The sequence below is a fragment of the Jaculus jaculus genome, chromosome X (genome assembly GCF_020740685.1).
Source record: "Jaculus jaculus isolate mJacJac1 chromosome X, mJacJac1.mat.Y.cur, whole genome shotgun sequence".
NCBI lineage: Eukaryota > Metazoa > Chordata > Mammalia > Rodentia > Dipodidae > Jaculus > Jaculus jaculus.
The window spans coordinates 74,181,305-74,197,612 of NC_059125.1; positions in this window are offsets into that span (position 1 = coordinate 74,181,305).

The following is a 16,308-nucleotide window of genomic DNA, read 5'->3' on the forward strand; positions in this document are numbered from 1 at the left end:
TGGAAGTTAGACTAAAAGGTTTAATACTCAACAGAATATTAGGGGGTGCACCTGAATCAAAGGGCCCTGGAAAGAGTGAGATGAAACCTAACTTTAAATACTAAATTTCTCCTGTTTCTCCTTCTTCGGTCTTTTTCTTTTTTCTTTTTCTTTTTCCTTGGTGCTGGCCTTTAATTATCTGTACCAAGATGTAGTTAACATCCACAACAAGCTGTTGGTAGGCGAGACCTACAAGGTCCCTCAAAACAAACAAAACAGATTTCTGTCAGAGCACTTGATTACCCACCAGAGGTTAATGGTAAGACCCTACTGCTGAAGACACCATATTCTGTTGGCCCAGACCATGGAGAGACCTGGTTGGAATCCAGAAGAGAGCCAGTCCCCAGAGAGTTAACCTATCTGGTACTGAAAGACACTACATTAGCTACTGGGGAAAAGTGGCCAACATCTGTCCAAGCAACTTAAAGTCTAAGCTACTCAGAACAACCTGATATGATGCTCACACAAGTGCAATAGTGGAACACAGTCATAGTGAGAAACCAACTGCTTTTGGATTGGCTAACAGAACCACTCAGTGGAAAGGAAACCAAGGGACACTGGGAAACAAGTCAGAATTACACTCAGATAATGATTTTCCTCTCCAATGTCAATCACCCATGGCCCTTGGGCTGTATATGGATCTACACCCTTTAAATTCTGTCTAAATTATAATGGCTATCCCATTTAACCCATGCTGACTTCACTCTCCACTGGAGGTTCTTCTCTTTTTCAGATAGGAGCAGTACCAAACAAGATAAGAGACCCCGAGCACTTCATCCTGGCTCCAGCTGAAACCACAGATGAAGTGGGAAAATGAGAAAGATTGCTGCATTCTCGGTGAACCTGATATCAGCAAAATGGTGATGGAGATAGACACCAAGGATAGTCATCACCTACCACACCAGAGATCCAGAATCTCTTAAGACTCCATCACTGAAGTAGACTTAAAATGCACCCAACACAGCTCAGGAAATTTTTTGGATGTGGGGGCAGAAAGAATGTTAGAGCCACAATTTGGGACATTATGCACAGAGACATTGCCTGTCCCACATAATTGACTGCTGCCCCCACAATGCATGACCCACAATCTCTATGGGTTTGGCCTTCATCCCCAATGAGGAGGGCCTCTTTGGAAAAGTGGCATGGTCTTGTGAAATGATGGTACCAACATGTGTTGTTTACATATTAAGTATATCCATATTTAATAAAAATAAATTTTTGAATAATAAAATAAAGTTATAAATATTATTACAGTACAATAAACCCACCAAACTCTATGTGTATGTCAAGCATAGACTCTGACAGTTATTATGTACCATTAACAATAGGCTGGACAGAGAATATTAACCATGACACTATGCATGGGCTGGATGAGTAGAACTCTATTATGCCAGAGGATCACTTTATCTATCAGGGATTTGTCTTAGAGCTTAATAATTGGTATATTAGCATAACAGAATCTTATTGAATCTGAAATAACCATATGGTACTGGGGTTTTGTTCAAGAAGTCTGTTGCCATTCCTATACAATGGAAAGTTCCTCCTAATTTTTTCTTCCAGTAGTAGCAGAGTTCCCAGTATTATATTGAGGTCTTTGATCCATTTGGATTTGATTTTTGTCCATTGTTAGATGTGTGGATCGAGTTTCATTTTCCTGAATATGGTTATCCAGTTTGTACAGCATCATTTGTTGGAGATGCTGTCTTTTATCCACTCAACATTGTTAGAGCCTTTGTCCAATATCAAGTAGCTATAGTTACTTGACCTAAAGTCTGGGTCCTCTGTTTTGTTCCATTGCTCTATGTTCCTGTTTTTATACCAGTAGCACATTGTTTTTGTTCTATGGCTTTGTAATATAGCTTTAGGGGAGGTATGTTGTTGCCTTAAGAGGTGATTCTTTTGCTGAGCATGTGCTTGGAAATACAAGATCTTCTGGCATTCCATATGAATTTTAAGATCATTTTTCTATGTCTGTGAAGAAAAATGTGGGGATTTTTATTGGTATTTCATTGAATCTGTATATTGCATTTGGTAATATTGCCATTTTCACAATATTAATTCTGCCTATCCAGAAGCATGGGAGGTCTTTCCATTTTTGCAAGTCCTCCTCAACTTCTTTCTTGAGTGTTTCAAATGTTTTTATTATATAAGTATTTCACATCGTTGGTTAATGTTATTCCAAGGTATTTTGTTGTTGTTGTTGCTATTGAAAATGGGACAATGTCATTAATTTCTTTCTCTGTATCTTTGTCTTTCACATATAGAAAGGCTACTGATTTTTGTGTGTTGTTTTATATCCTGATAATTTGCTGAAGGAATTAATCATCATTAAGAGTTTTGAGATGGAGGTATATGAGTCTCTTAGGTATAGAAACAGGTCATCTGCAAATAGGGCTAACTTAACTTCTTCCTTTCCAATTTGCATCCTTTTATTTATTTCACCTGTCTTATTTCTTGAGCTAGGACTTCTAGTACTATGTGGAATAGTGGAATTGAGAGTAGACACCCCTGCCTTGTTGCTGATCTCAATGACAATTCCTTCAGTCTCTCCCCATTAAGTATTATTTGGGCTTTAGGAGCTTTATGTATAGCCTTTATTATGTTGAGATATTAACTGTCCATGCCAATTCTCCCCAATGTTTTCATCACGAAATGACATGAAATGATGTCATATTTTGTCAAAGGACATTTTTGCATCTATTGAAATGATCATGATGTTTCTGTGTTTAAGCTTATATATGTAGTGTGTTACATTGACAGATTTCAGTATGTTGTACCACCCCTGTGTTCCTGGAATAAAGACTACTTGATCAAGGTGGATAATACTTTTGATGTGTTATTGAATTCAGTTTGTGAAGATTTTGTTCAGGATTTTTTCATCTAAGTTCATCATGGAAATAGACCTATAGTTTTCTTTTTTGTGGCATGTCTGCCTGATTTTAGTATTAGGGTGATAGATGGGGAGCTTTAGTATTAGGGTGATAGTTGGGGAGCTTTCACTGTTCTGTGATTATGTGGCACAGTTTGAGAAAAACTGGTTTCAGTTCTTCCATGAATGTTTGATAGAATTCAGTTGAGAAGCCATCTGGTCCTGGACTCTTCTTTTGGGGGAGTTTTATGATTTCAATCTCAATGGATGCTTTAGGTTTATTTCGGAGATTAATCTGCCCTGACTTTAGCTTTTGTTGGTGGTATGTGTCCAGAAATTCATCCACTTTTTTCATATTATCCAGTTGTTCAGAGTAGAGGTTCTTGAAAAAATGTCCTCATGATTCTCCCAATTTAATTTATGTATATTGTGATCTCTCCTTTTTGTTAATTTGAAGTCTCTCTATTTCTCTTTCTCTCACTCTCTCCTTGATCAGTTTGGACAGGTTTTTATCAATCTTGTTTATTTTTTCCAAGAACCAGCTCTTTGTTTCATCAATTTTCTTAATTGTTTTCTTAGTTTCCAGTTCATTAATTTCTGTTCTGATCTTAGTTATTTCTTTATGTGTGGAGCATTTAGGGTTGTATTCTTCTTGTTTTTCCAATGCCTTAGGTGGATGGTTAGGTTGTTGATTTGTGATCTCTCTGTCTTTGCTATGAAAGGATTTTAGTTCTATGATTTTTCTGCTAAGGACTTCCTTCATTGAGTCCCATAAGTTTTGATATGAAGTGTTATAATCGTCATTCACGTCTAGAAATTTTGCTATTTAATTTTATATTTCATTGACTACACACTTATTGTTTAATAGTGTGCTGTTCAGTTTCCAGGAACTGTTGGGATTCCTGGAACATCTTTGCTGTTAATTTTTAGCAATACAACATTGTGACCTGATATCATGCAGGGTATTATGCCTGTCTTCCTAAATATATGGAGGCAGGCTTTATGGCCCAGTGTATGACCTATTTTAGAGATGATCCCATGGTGTGCTGAGAAGAATGTGTATTTTGTGTATTTGGGGTAGAATGTTCTAATGGATCTATGGTGTTGTTGGCCTCTCTCACTTCCTAGTTAATTTTCTGTTTCTATGGTCCATCTATTGCTGATAGTAGAGTATTGAATTCCCCAACTATGATGTTATTGATTTATGTTTTGTTGTAAAGATAGTTTTTTGTTTTATGGATTGTCATGCCCTTGTGTTTGGTGTGTAAAGATTGTTGTTTGTGATATCTTCTTGTTGGATCATTCCCTTGATCAGTAAGAAGTAGTATTCTTTGGCTTCTTTGATTACTTTTGGTTTTGGTTGCTTGCCTCTTATTTCCTTTCCATTTACTTGGATTTTATTTTCTACCCTTTCACCCTGAGGAGTTGTCTGCCTTTATTGATGAGGTGAGTTTCTTGAAGACAGCAGATTGAGGGGTCTAACATTCTGATCCACCCTGTTAGTTTATGTCTCTTGATGGGGGAATTAAGGCCATTAATGTTTAGGGTAGTAACTGTGGGGTTTTATTTAATCCCTGCCATATTTTAGTGTTTTATGGGATTTGGTGTTTTCTTGGACGTTGCAGTTTTTTTTTTTTTTTTTTTGTGCCTTCTCTGAGTTTGGTTATTGTGTTCTGCTTCTTATAGGCCCTTGAGGGTGGTTATTTGACTCTTCTTTGTGGAGAATTCCCTGAAGTATTCTCTGTAGGTTTGGCTTTGTGTTCATATAGTTGTAAAGCTGAGATTTTTTTGTGGAGAGTTTTTCTTTCACCATCTATATTGAGGGATACTTTTTCTGGGTTGAGTAGTTTGGCTTGGAAACCATAAGTTCTTAGACTTTGCAGTGTTCCATTCCAGGCCCTTCTGGCTTTCAGGGTTTCCATTGAGAAGTCTGAAGTAATTCTGATGATGTTACCTTTATATGTAATGTGTTGTTTCTCCCTAGCTGCTTTTAGGACTTTCTTTTTGGTATTGAAGTTTAGAGTCTTAATGATAATATGTCTTGAAGAGTTTCCCCTTTGGTCCAATCTCTTTGGAGTTCTGTTAGCTTCTTGTAACTTGACGGGACTTTCTTTTGAGAGGGTGGGAAATTTTGTTCGATCATTTTATTGAATAAGTTCTCCATGTCTTTTGTCTGAATTTCTTCCCCTCTTGGTATTCCCATGGTCCAAATGTTGGGACATTTAAGGGTATCCCACAACTCCCTCATGTTCTGTTCACAAAAATTTTTGCACTTATTCAAACTTTTAGACTCATGAACTGTTTCTTCTGTTTTGTCTTCCAGTTCTGAATTTCTATCCCCCACATGAATGACTCTATTCTTGAGAGCTTCTATAGAGTTTTGGACTTCTTCATTTTAATTTGTGGGGTATTTTTAATGACTTTTTATGTATAATATCCATCCCTCTGTTGAGTTTCCTTTTCACATCATTTTTTGATTTTCTTAATGCTCCTTGGAATTCATATGTGCATTTATTTATGTCTTCATTATGCTTAGCCAGCTCATTTTTGAGGTCCTCTTTTTCTTTTTTGCTCTCCTTCAGATCATTTAACTGTCTTTGGAACCATTCCTGGTTCTGTTCTACTAGGTCTAATCTAGCAAGGACACCATTCATACAATTACTGTAACTTTTTTTGATTTTCTGCTAATTCTCCTAATTGCTTGGCCAGGTCTGCATAGCTTGTATCTTCATTTTGGGATTCTGATCCTGTTGTCTCTTCTATGTTTTGATTAGAGACTTCCATTGTGGGACTAGGTGACCTTGTTGGATTTATGGGCATTTGATTTTTAATGTTATTCCTTTTGTACTGTTGTCTGCACATTACAGTGTAGGAATCTTATTTAATTTATAGTTTGCCCTTAAAGTGTCTTATTTGATAATTTCCTATTATATTTGCCTCAATTAGGCTTCTGATGGCAATGGGTCCTGTCTGCCCAGATTGAAAGAGCCTGAAAGGCTCTGTTGTGGGCCTGAGGACCTGCTTGTTGGTTGATGATTGGGGTATGAGACTGTGTCTCAGTTGGCCCTAGGGAACAGGGAGTAAGAGGGGATGGAACAAAGCAGATTGGCATTGCAGTGGGATGATGGAGGGGTAGGATGGGTTTGTGGGGTCCTGTTATGCTGAGGCATGAGGAGATGGAACAAGGGGCTGCATTGGGTATGTGGAGCAGGGGGGTGGATGGGACTTCTGAGTCCTGTGACATGGCGAGGCAGGGATATGTGACTGCTGCATTTCAGGTGATGTGGAGGGATGGGCAGTAGTCCTGGTGGCAGGAAGTGGGGGGCCACAGGAGGGAGGGTGAAAGCTAGCTTTCTGGCGTGGTTCTGAGTAGCCTACAGAAAATGCAGGAGGACCTGGTTTGCATATAGCAGGGTGGCTGGTGATACAGCAGAGGTTGCAGTGAGATCTGGGTGGTGGGAAATTCATGGGAAAGTGGGGGAATGCTAGCCTAATGGCCTGGGCCTGAATAGCCTGCTGGTATTGCAGGAGGAACCTGGTCCACTCACAGTGGGGCAGCAGCTGGGATGGCGCAGGGGGGATCTTAGTGGAGGAAAACTGCTGGGATGGAGGGGGAATACTATCCTCTGGCCTGGGACCAGGTAGCCTGCTGGTACTGCAGGAGGGACCTAGTGGCAGGGCAGCTGGGAAGGCTGCTTGTGGAGTTTGGGGGACTGGTGGGCTACCCGAGAGCATGGGAATCAGCAGCTAGCCTACTATGCTCCTCTGCAGCCTATCACTGGAGTTCTACTAAGATCTACAACCCCTAAGAAGCCAAAGATCTTGACTTTCCTTCCTCGTGAGATGAAGCGTGGTTAAGTAAATTCCATCTTGACTGGAAGTCTACATATTGTTTTTTATCAGATGAATGCATTTTGTAAATATTCACTCCCTTTCTGCTAGTGTTTTCTTAACTCAGATGATAATTACCTTTACTGTGCTGAAATACTTAACTGAATGTAATTCCATTTGTCTATTTTTCTTTCTCTTGCATATGCCCCTAGGATCCTTTAAAAATATTTGTACACAGTGTTTTTTTTATTAATTAGTTTTGTATTCAGCAAATACAGTCAGTTTGGTACCATTATTAGGCTCATCCATGACCTATACCCTCCCCTTGGCCCCTCCTTGTTGAGGCATATGGGTCATGCATTGTGGGGTTAGCCCACACTTATGGGTAAGATAAATGTCTCTGCATATCCTGACCCAACATGTGGCTCTAACATTCTTTCTGCCCCCTTCTTCCACAAAATTTCCCTGAGCCATTTTGGGTTCCTTTTAGGTCTACCTCAGTGATGAGGTGTTGTGGCCTCTGGGTCTCTGGCCTTCTTATTTGGTAAGAGTTGATTTTTCTCTGTGTTGATCTCCTTCACCCTTGTGCTGGTATCTGGTTCACCAGGAAAACAGGACCCTTGCTTGTTTTGCCAATTTTTCTTAGTTTCAGCCAGGGCCCTTTTGAGATATGATAGGGTGGCTGTCTCCTTAGGATCTACATCTATCTAAAAAAGAGAAGCAGATTCTCCAATGGAAAGTAAGTTAGCACCAGGACAAATTAGATAACCCTTACTTTTTTATAGAGAATTTAATAGGTGTAGGCCCTCTTGTAGCCCACAATTGATGGTAGCTTGATAATGGAGAGCAGGCTTATGTTTGGATATGGTTCTGACTTGTTTCCCAGCTTCAGCTATGGGTCCCGTACCACTGAGGGAATCAGTTAGCCGAATCAAGAGCAGTTGGTTCCCCACCATGGCTGTGTGCCACTATTGCACTTGTGTGGGCATCACAACAGGTTATTTGCTGCTAAATAGGTTAGACCATGAGCTGCTTGGAGAGATATTGGTCATTTTCCCCCAGTCACCCATGTAGCACACCTAAGAAAATGTTCATCATACCTAATCATCAGAGAAATGCAAATTAAAACAACTATGAGATTCCACCTTACCCCAATAAGGATGGCCATCATCAAAAGGTCAAATGAAAATAAATACTGGCGAGGATATGGAGAAGCAGGGACACTCATTCACTGTTGGTGGGAATGCAGGATGGTACAACCAGTTTGGAAAGCAATATGGAAACTCCTAAAAAAGCTGACTATAGAAATACCAACAGACCCAGTTATACCATTGCTGGGCATGTACCCTAAAACCTTCAAACCAAAAGCCAGAGAGATTTGCTCAACCATGTTTGTAGCAGCTCAATTCGTAATAGCTAAAAGCTGGAATCAACCCAGATGTCCATCATTAGAAGAATGGATAACAAAGATGTGGTATATCTACACAATGGAATTCTATACAGCAGTAAGAAAAAACGACATAAAGAAATTTGAGGAAAAATGGTTGAACCTGGAACAGATCATTCTCAGTGAACTTACCCAATCACAGAAAAAAAATCGACACATAGTCTCACTCATCTGCAACACCTAACCTGAATCTGCCCAAGATGCCTTACATACCCACCAAGCACCTCATGGACTAGACAATAAGGTGGATGGGAGGGCAGGGAGGGAATCAAAGGGTGGAAAACAGTAATCCGGACCCAAACAGCAATGGTACCATAAAATTCTACTTCCTAAAAGACAGACCAAATGGCTGAACCTTCACTAGACCCTTACAGGAAACACCTGAACCACAAGACACTGGAGAGGGTAGGATCAAAACTGACCTAAAACTCCTACATCTTCCCTCCCTCCCTCTCCCCCTCTCCCCTCTATCTCTCTCCTCTCTAACTCTTGTATATTAGTTATCTTTTTCCTCAATTTCTTAGTGGACACTGACCTGTAACCCCCACTTCCAGCTTGGGCCTACCATCCACAATGAGCTTTTGATCAGAGAAACATACAAGGTTTCCCAAAACAATGACAGACTTCTGTCAGAGTACTTGATGACCCACCAAAGGCCAGTGATAAGACCCTATTGCTGAATACTCCATACACAGCTGACGCGTAAAATGGAATGACATGGCTGGAAGCCAGGAGAGAGTCAGTCCCCAGACAGTCAGCATGTCTAGTGCCAGAAGGCGCTACATAGGCAACTGGGGGAAATGACCAAGATCTGTCCAAGCAACACATTGTTTAACCTAATTAGCAACAAATAACTGGATGTGATGCCCACACAAGTGCAATAGTGGTACACAGCCATGGTGAGGAATCAATTGCTCTTGATTTGGCTAACTGATCCACTCAGTGGTACTAGACCCTTAGCTGGAGCTGGGAAACAAGTCAGAACCATACCCAAACACAAGCCCACTCTACAATATCAAGCTACCATCAATCACGGGGTATAAGAGGGCCTACACCTATCAAACTGTCTATCAAAAAAGTAAGTGTTATCTCAATTTTCTGGGTGCTAACTTACTCTCCGTTGGAGAATCTGCTTCTCTTTTCCAGATAGATGCAGATCCTAAGAAGAGAGCTGCCCCAACATACCTCAAAAGGGGCCCAACTGAAACTAAGGACAAGTGGCGAAATAAGCAAGGGTGATGTTTTCCTGTGAACCGGATACCAGCACAAAGGGGAAGGAGATCAATGCAGAGAAAAATCAACTCCTACCAAATCAGAGAGCCAGAGCCTTAGAGGCCCCCAACACCTCAGCACTGAAGCAGACCAAAAATGAACCCAACATGGCTCAGGGAAATCTTGCGGAAGAAGGGGCGGAAAGAATGTCAGAGTTACATGTTGGGTCATGATTTTCAGAGACATTTATCATACTAATAACTGGGGGCTAACTCCACAATGCACGACCCATTTTCAATAACAAGGAGGGTCTAATGGGAGGGGGTAGATCACAGATGAGCCTAAACAATGGTACCAAACTGCCTGTATTCACTGAAATGAAAACTAATAAATTAAATTTAAAAAAACAACAACAAAAAAACCAATAAAATGGAAATTTAATGGTGAGCTATTGCTTTTCTACTAAAGCTAGTCCTAATGAAATATTTTGTTAGCTTACTTTAAGCTGCAGAATATTTCTGAGATAGATAGTATATTGAATAGTTGAAGTGTAAACTCTCTTGGCTACTTGTTCACATTTGTCTATCACTTCCTAAGACTATTTTAAGTACTGCATAATAACAATATAAAATTACACAATTTAAATAATTAAAAATTGAAAGATCAGAACTAATAGTATAGCCATACCTCCAGAAGCCCAATTTTTATTGACAGTAACTCTTTTATCTAATATTTTTATTTATTTATTTGCAAGCAAACGGAGAGAGACAGAGAGAATGGGCATATCAAGACCTCCAACCACTGCACATGAACTTTTTAGGCATGTTCTACTTTGTGCATCTGGCTTTATGTGGGTACTATGAAATCATACCTGGATTGTTATACTTTTCAGGCAAGTGCCTTAACTGTTGAGACAACTATACAACCCAGTATTCACTCTTAGAGAGCTTGAGCACACATCCACCTATAGCCCCATGCACATAATGCTATTGTTGCCACTGGTGAAGACAATTTTACATGAAAGTTCACTTCAAAGACTAGACTCTTCCCAGGTATTGTATGCGCCCCAAATATGATTGCTGCCAACTCCACAGGTTGTTTTGCCCTTAGAGCTTATGGACATGAGTGACACACATAATTTGAGCCCTCACTGACAACATTATTCAATAGCCTTGTTTCTATTAGCAGTCATGTTTAGAAGACCCAAGTAAGTGCTTACATGTAATTCATTTTCCTGGTCCTGCAACTGCTGTTATATGTGGCCTCATTGTAATTGGAAATTGATGTTTGACAACAGCCCAGGACCGGATGTAAGGTACCACTGATGGCTCATGTCCACTGAAGTTGTGCTAGTACCTTCATAAATACTTCACAATCTACTCCATTAAGACATTCACAGACATGGCTGACATTGACTATAAAGAAATATCATGGCAGCTATACTCCAAAGTAAATTTGAACCAAATTCAAAACTTCTATCTACCTGACAACCTATGAACTATCCAGAGGAAAGTCTTCCATGAGAAAAGTTGCTCAGTAAAATTATAATAGCTGACTCAGGTCAGATCACAGACATCAATAGAGATAAATGAAGCATGAAAATTTAAGGATGATGAGACCTCCAAGGAACAAAATAATTCTGCTGAAACAGAGTTAAAAGAAAAGGAAATTCATAAAGTATCTGAAAATAAATTGTTAAAATTTTATCCTCATTATATCATTAATATGTCAAAAAAGACAAATCAATGAAATGGGAGAAAACTTATGAGTGTCAAATTCAGAACACAGATATATATTACAAAAAAGGAGCAAACAGAAATATTGAAAATAAAAATTACAACTTAAATAAAAATACAAGTAATAAATTCAAAATCTTAGTAGTCTACACAAACAAAATATCTGAAATGTAAGATAGAACATTTGGAATAACACAGTCATATAAAAAGAAAAGTAAAATAATTAGTCTCCATAACTTACGGAAGACATGGAGGAGAATATATTTTTTGCATTTTGGCTGTTCTAGAGATGAAAAAAGTGTATTAATGAAATAACATCTAAGATATTCTCAAGCTGGACATGATGCTGCATGCCTTTAATCCCAGCACTCAGGAGGCAAAGGTAGGAGGATCACTATGAGTTTGAGGCCGTTCTGGGACTGCAGAATAAGTTCCCGATCAGCCTGGGCTAGAATGAGACACTAAGACACTACTTCAAATAATTATAACTACATATATATATATATATATATATATATATATATATATATATATTTCTCAGTACTTGAAAGAGATATAAACATTCAGCTCTAAAGAGAGCAAATGACCTGAAGTAGACTTAGCCCATAAAAGTCATAACCAAATTATATTAGTCACTCAGCCAATAATTTAAAGAGTCCCTATTATACTAGCATCAGATTACTTAATAGAAATCTTTTAAACCAGGAAATAATAGGATGATATATTAAAAGTTTCAATGCTATAGCTTTCAACGCTCTTTCAGAAAAAAAGAAAAACAATGAAAATTAAGTTTATCTGAACAAACAAAAACTGAGGGAATCCTTCAAAGTAGAATAGCCCTATAAGAAATAGGCTAGAGCTATATTTAGATTTTAAAGTATGGTAAGTACCATTACAAGAATATATGAAAAATAAAACTAAATTTCAAAACAAAAAAATGAACAAGAAAAAATACCCTGAACTTTTCTTGATAGAAATAACCCACCACAAAGACAAGCAATATGAAAAGAGGAACAAATAATGTGCAAAGCAATCAGGACATATTTTCTAAAATGCCAAGAGCACATCCTTACGTATTAATGATAACCTAGAATGTAAGCGGGTTAAATTCCTCAGCAGAAAGATACATATAAGATTGAAATACTAAGAAACAAGACCCCATTATATGCTGCGAAAGGGAAGTTCACTTTATCAACACTGACACAAATCCATTGGAAACAAAGGATTAAAAATACATTAAATGGGAACAGAAACCAAAAATAGAGATGACTGTTGATTTATGTTGCATCTAGATCCTCCCCAAAGGACCAAGTGTTGAAGAACTAGACTTGGCCTGTAGAGAGATTGGGAAACTATGGAGATTTTAGGACAGTTCTTCAGGTAATCAGAAAAATACCCTCAAAGTGGTTAGCAGGATCTAATCACTATAACAAGATAACTGGCAGGGAAAAAAAAAAAAAGACTTAAGAGAAGAAAGCTTTATTTTTGCTGATGGTTTCAGAAACCATGGCAGAGAAAGCAAGGCATAACAACCCCATAGCAGTATGTTACTTCTATCACAGTGGACCAGGAAGCAGAAAATTCTAGATCAGAACCCAGAACAGTGTAAACTTCACAGGTATTTCTCAAGTGACTTAATTTCACCATCCAGGCTATACCTACTAACGGTTCCACAGTTTTCCAAATAGTGTTACAAGTAGCGGACCAAGCAATCAAAACATTAACCTGTAGGGGACATTTTGTTTATTTTTATTATATAAACATTCATAGCATGTTTATTGAAGACCTAGCCATCCTAGAGACTGCTTGGATATTGTTTGCCTTTGCTTTTACTTTTTATTATTGAAAAAATACCAAAATACACACAGGAAAGAACAAGCAACAAGGCTTCACATATTGTCACATCAGCTAGAAAGAAGCAGCAAGTGGCTAGTTATTAAAGAGATATTACAAACTTTGCCCTGGAGCAAATAGGAAAGGTGCCCTGAGCTTGAGACCTCTCCCATCAAAGGCCCCAGGGTCTTTGGATTTGTTAAAATACAAATTAATTTAAAAGACATAGAAAGAAAGTACCTTAAAAGAATCTCATAGGTGTCCTCCTCTAGTTTGGTCTCCCAGGAAAAACTTTTCCTATTTCAGCTACACAGGCACTCACAGACTGACTATTGCAGCCATGGTCCAGTGGGAACTGGGTACCTCTTGAGCTGGTAACAGAAAAAGGGTCATCCACATGGTGCCAATTTTTCAGGAATTGGTTTTGTTTGAATGTAAGATGTGCCTTATAGCCTTTGTGTTTGGCATTATGCCTCATACTTGATCCCCAGCTGGTGGAGTCTAGAGGAGATGTATCATTGGTGTCAGGCCTTAGAATTTTGTAATCTATACCTGCTTACCAGTGCTTTCCACTCCTTTTACAGTTAGGCATATCTTGACAAGATAGGGAAATAAATATTAATCAACAAAGAAAACTATAGCTACATCTGGTTAACTGTGTCTCTTGCTAGGTTTTTCCTGCCATATCAGACATTAAGGTGCTAGAGCATTTTAAGAACAAGCATACATGTTCATCAATGAATGTCCCAATAAACAGGGAAGGTATCTTGACCTCAAAACATGTATGTCATAGTAGGAAGAAATGAAAGTAGTATGGAATGGGAAAATATAACAATGATATCAGAAGAGTTAGGGGAACTTTTTAAAAATACCACAATACAGAACCTAATGGACTAGTACACTCTTTTCTGATCAGCCAGCTTCAATCTTTCTCTAAAGTGTACTTTGTCTGGTTTTTTTTTTTTTTTGGTTTGTTTGTTTTTTTGTTTTTGTTTTTGTTTTTGTTTTTTTTTTTTGCTAAATAAACTTTCTTTTAAATTCGCTGTATCTCTTAGCTGATGTTTTCCTTCAAGATGGGAATACCCAAGGAGAGCATTTGTCCAGTAACATCTTTATGGCTCTATGACTTAGATAAAAATGCAAGAGCAACTTGGAAAACTCTCCCCTCTATAGATTCCTTCTACTTAAATCTTATGGTTGCAGTATTCATTCTGACTTTTACTCAGATTCATTTTCTGTTGTGTTTTTAAGGATTCAGTTTCATCTTAGCAGTGGTCTTTAAAAGGAAACTCCTTGGGCTATAGATTCCAAGGTCAGGCTGCTGCTTCATACCATTGCCATTGTTCCAGGCAATAGTTACAAGCCCTTCTTGGACTGGGCCCTTGATCTTGTAATGTCAAACTTTATCACATGATCAGACTCCTAATTCACTGTAATGTTGGAACTACCATCCCCCCAAGGTTGAATGTATGCAGTTTATTTCAGCCTAGACCAACTCTTTTTTTATTTTTTAAGTTTATTTATTTTAGAGAGCTATATAAAGAGGCGAAGAGAAAGAGAGATACAGAGAAAGAGAATGGGTGCACAAGGGTCTTCAGCCACTGTAAACGAACTCCACACGCATGAACCACCTTGTGCAGCTGGCTTATGTGGGTCCTGAGGAATCGAACCTGAGTCCTTCGGCTTCACAGGCAAATGCCTTCCTTAATTGTTAAGTCATCTTTCCAGTCCTAGACCACCTCTTAAGTTGGAGGACATTAAAGGATTTCTCAAGGTCTGACTTCCCATCTGGCCCACTTGCTATGGCTATCTTTGGGTGGGCACCCTTATATCCTGCTGTGTTCTATGTGATACTTACCTAAAGGGCAATATAATAAATAATAATTAAAGGGTTAATATTGAGCAAATTCCTCATCTTTGGGAATATAACCTAGTCCTTGTCCCAGTAGCACAGAACACTAAAATTGTACAGAACAAAACCCCAGAAGGGAGGCTTAATGACCACAGATGACTTATCTTCACAGGTTAACAGAACAAGTGCATTGAGGCTATAATGCTAAAGTTGTCCCAAAATCCTCACAGACACTGGCTATACCTAGCTAGCTGTCTGGTTAAAAGAAAATACAGAGAATATTGCTTTATGTCTAACCTGTCACCTATGAACTTTACCCCCAACCCAGTCTTCTAGAAATAGTAGACATTTGTTGTCACCTTATGGAAAAATAACTTTTGAAACTTTAGCTGCAATCATATGACTAATATCAAATGTTTGGCACTTTGTGTATTTTCTATCCTTTCACCTTTTCTTGTTAAGATAGTTTTGTTGGGCTGGAGAGATGGATTAGCGGTTAAGCGCTTGCCTGTGAAGCCTAAGGACCCCGGTTCGAGGCTCGGTTCCCCAGGTCCCACGTTAGCCAGATGCACAAGGGGGCACACGCGTCTGGAGTTCGTTTGCAGAGGCTGGAAGCCCTGGTGTGCCCATTCTCTCTCTCTCCCTCTATCTGTCTTTCTCTCTGTGTCTGTCGCTCTCAAATAAAAATAAATAAAAATTTTAAAAAAAAAAGATAGTTTTGTTGTCCAATATCATTTGAATCTTTGTTGCTTTGGTACCATTCTATAACTCTTAGATTTACATGACACCAAGAAAAAATAAATGTAAAAGGTCTTTTATTTTTTATATAATCCAGGAAGCAATAAGGTGTAACTAGACTTTAAATAGGTGACAGCCTTGTGGTTTAGCAATATGTGAGCAGCTCATTTTAATTTGCTTCAGTCTTTGATAAATCTAACATCAATTAAAGTCCCTTTAATAAGTTAGTAATTGTATTCATAATGCTGCTCTGTCTCATTGTATCAAAGATTGAAACAAGGTAAAAAGAAACCAATAACAAGTATGAGAGACAGATGTAAAGAAGGATATAAATATAAAGATATCTATTTGGTAAAGAATATTTTAAAAAAAGAAAATGTGATTAAATCCTATCTCTGGATCCTTCATCATAGGCTATTGGGGAACTCTATCCTTCAGGCATAATTAAGCCATTGCCATCTTGAGTCCACAGCAACTGTGATTAACCTGTAGGAGGCCTACAGAAGAATGAGCCCATTAATACTCCCCATCAAGGAAAGAGGGATACAGGGAGAGAGGGAAGGAGAGATGGTGGGAGGAAGGAAGGTGCTCATGGAGATCCTCCCATTCCAAATATATATAGGCAGTTAACAGTTGGTAGGGGGAGGCTTTCATGAGGTCACAATCTTCCATGAGGATTTATAGGCAGTTAACAGTTTCTCAGAGGATAGGGCTCAGGAGCCTTCACCCTTCTCTAAAGAGTTATAGGCAG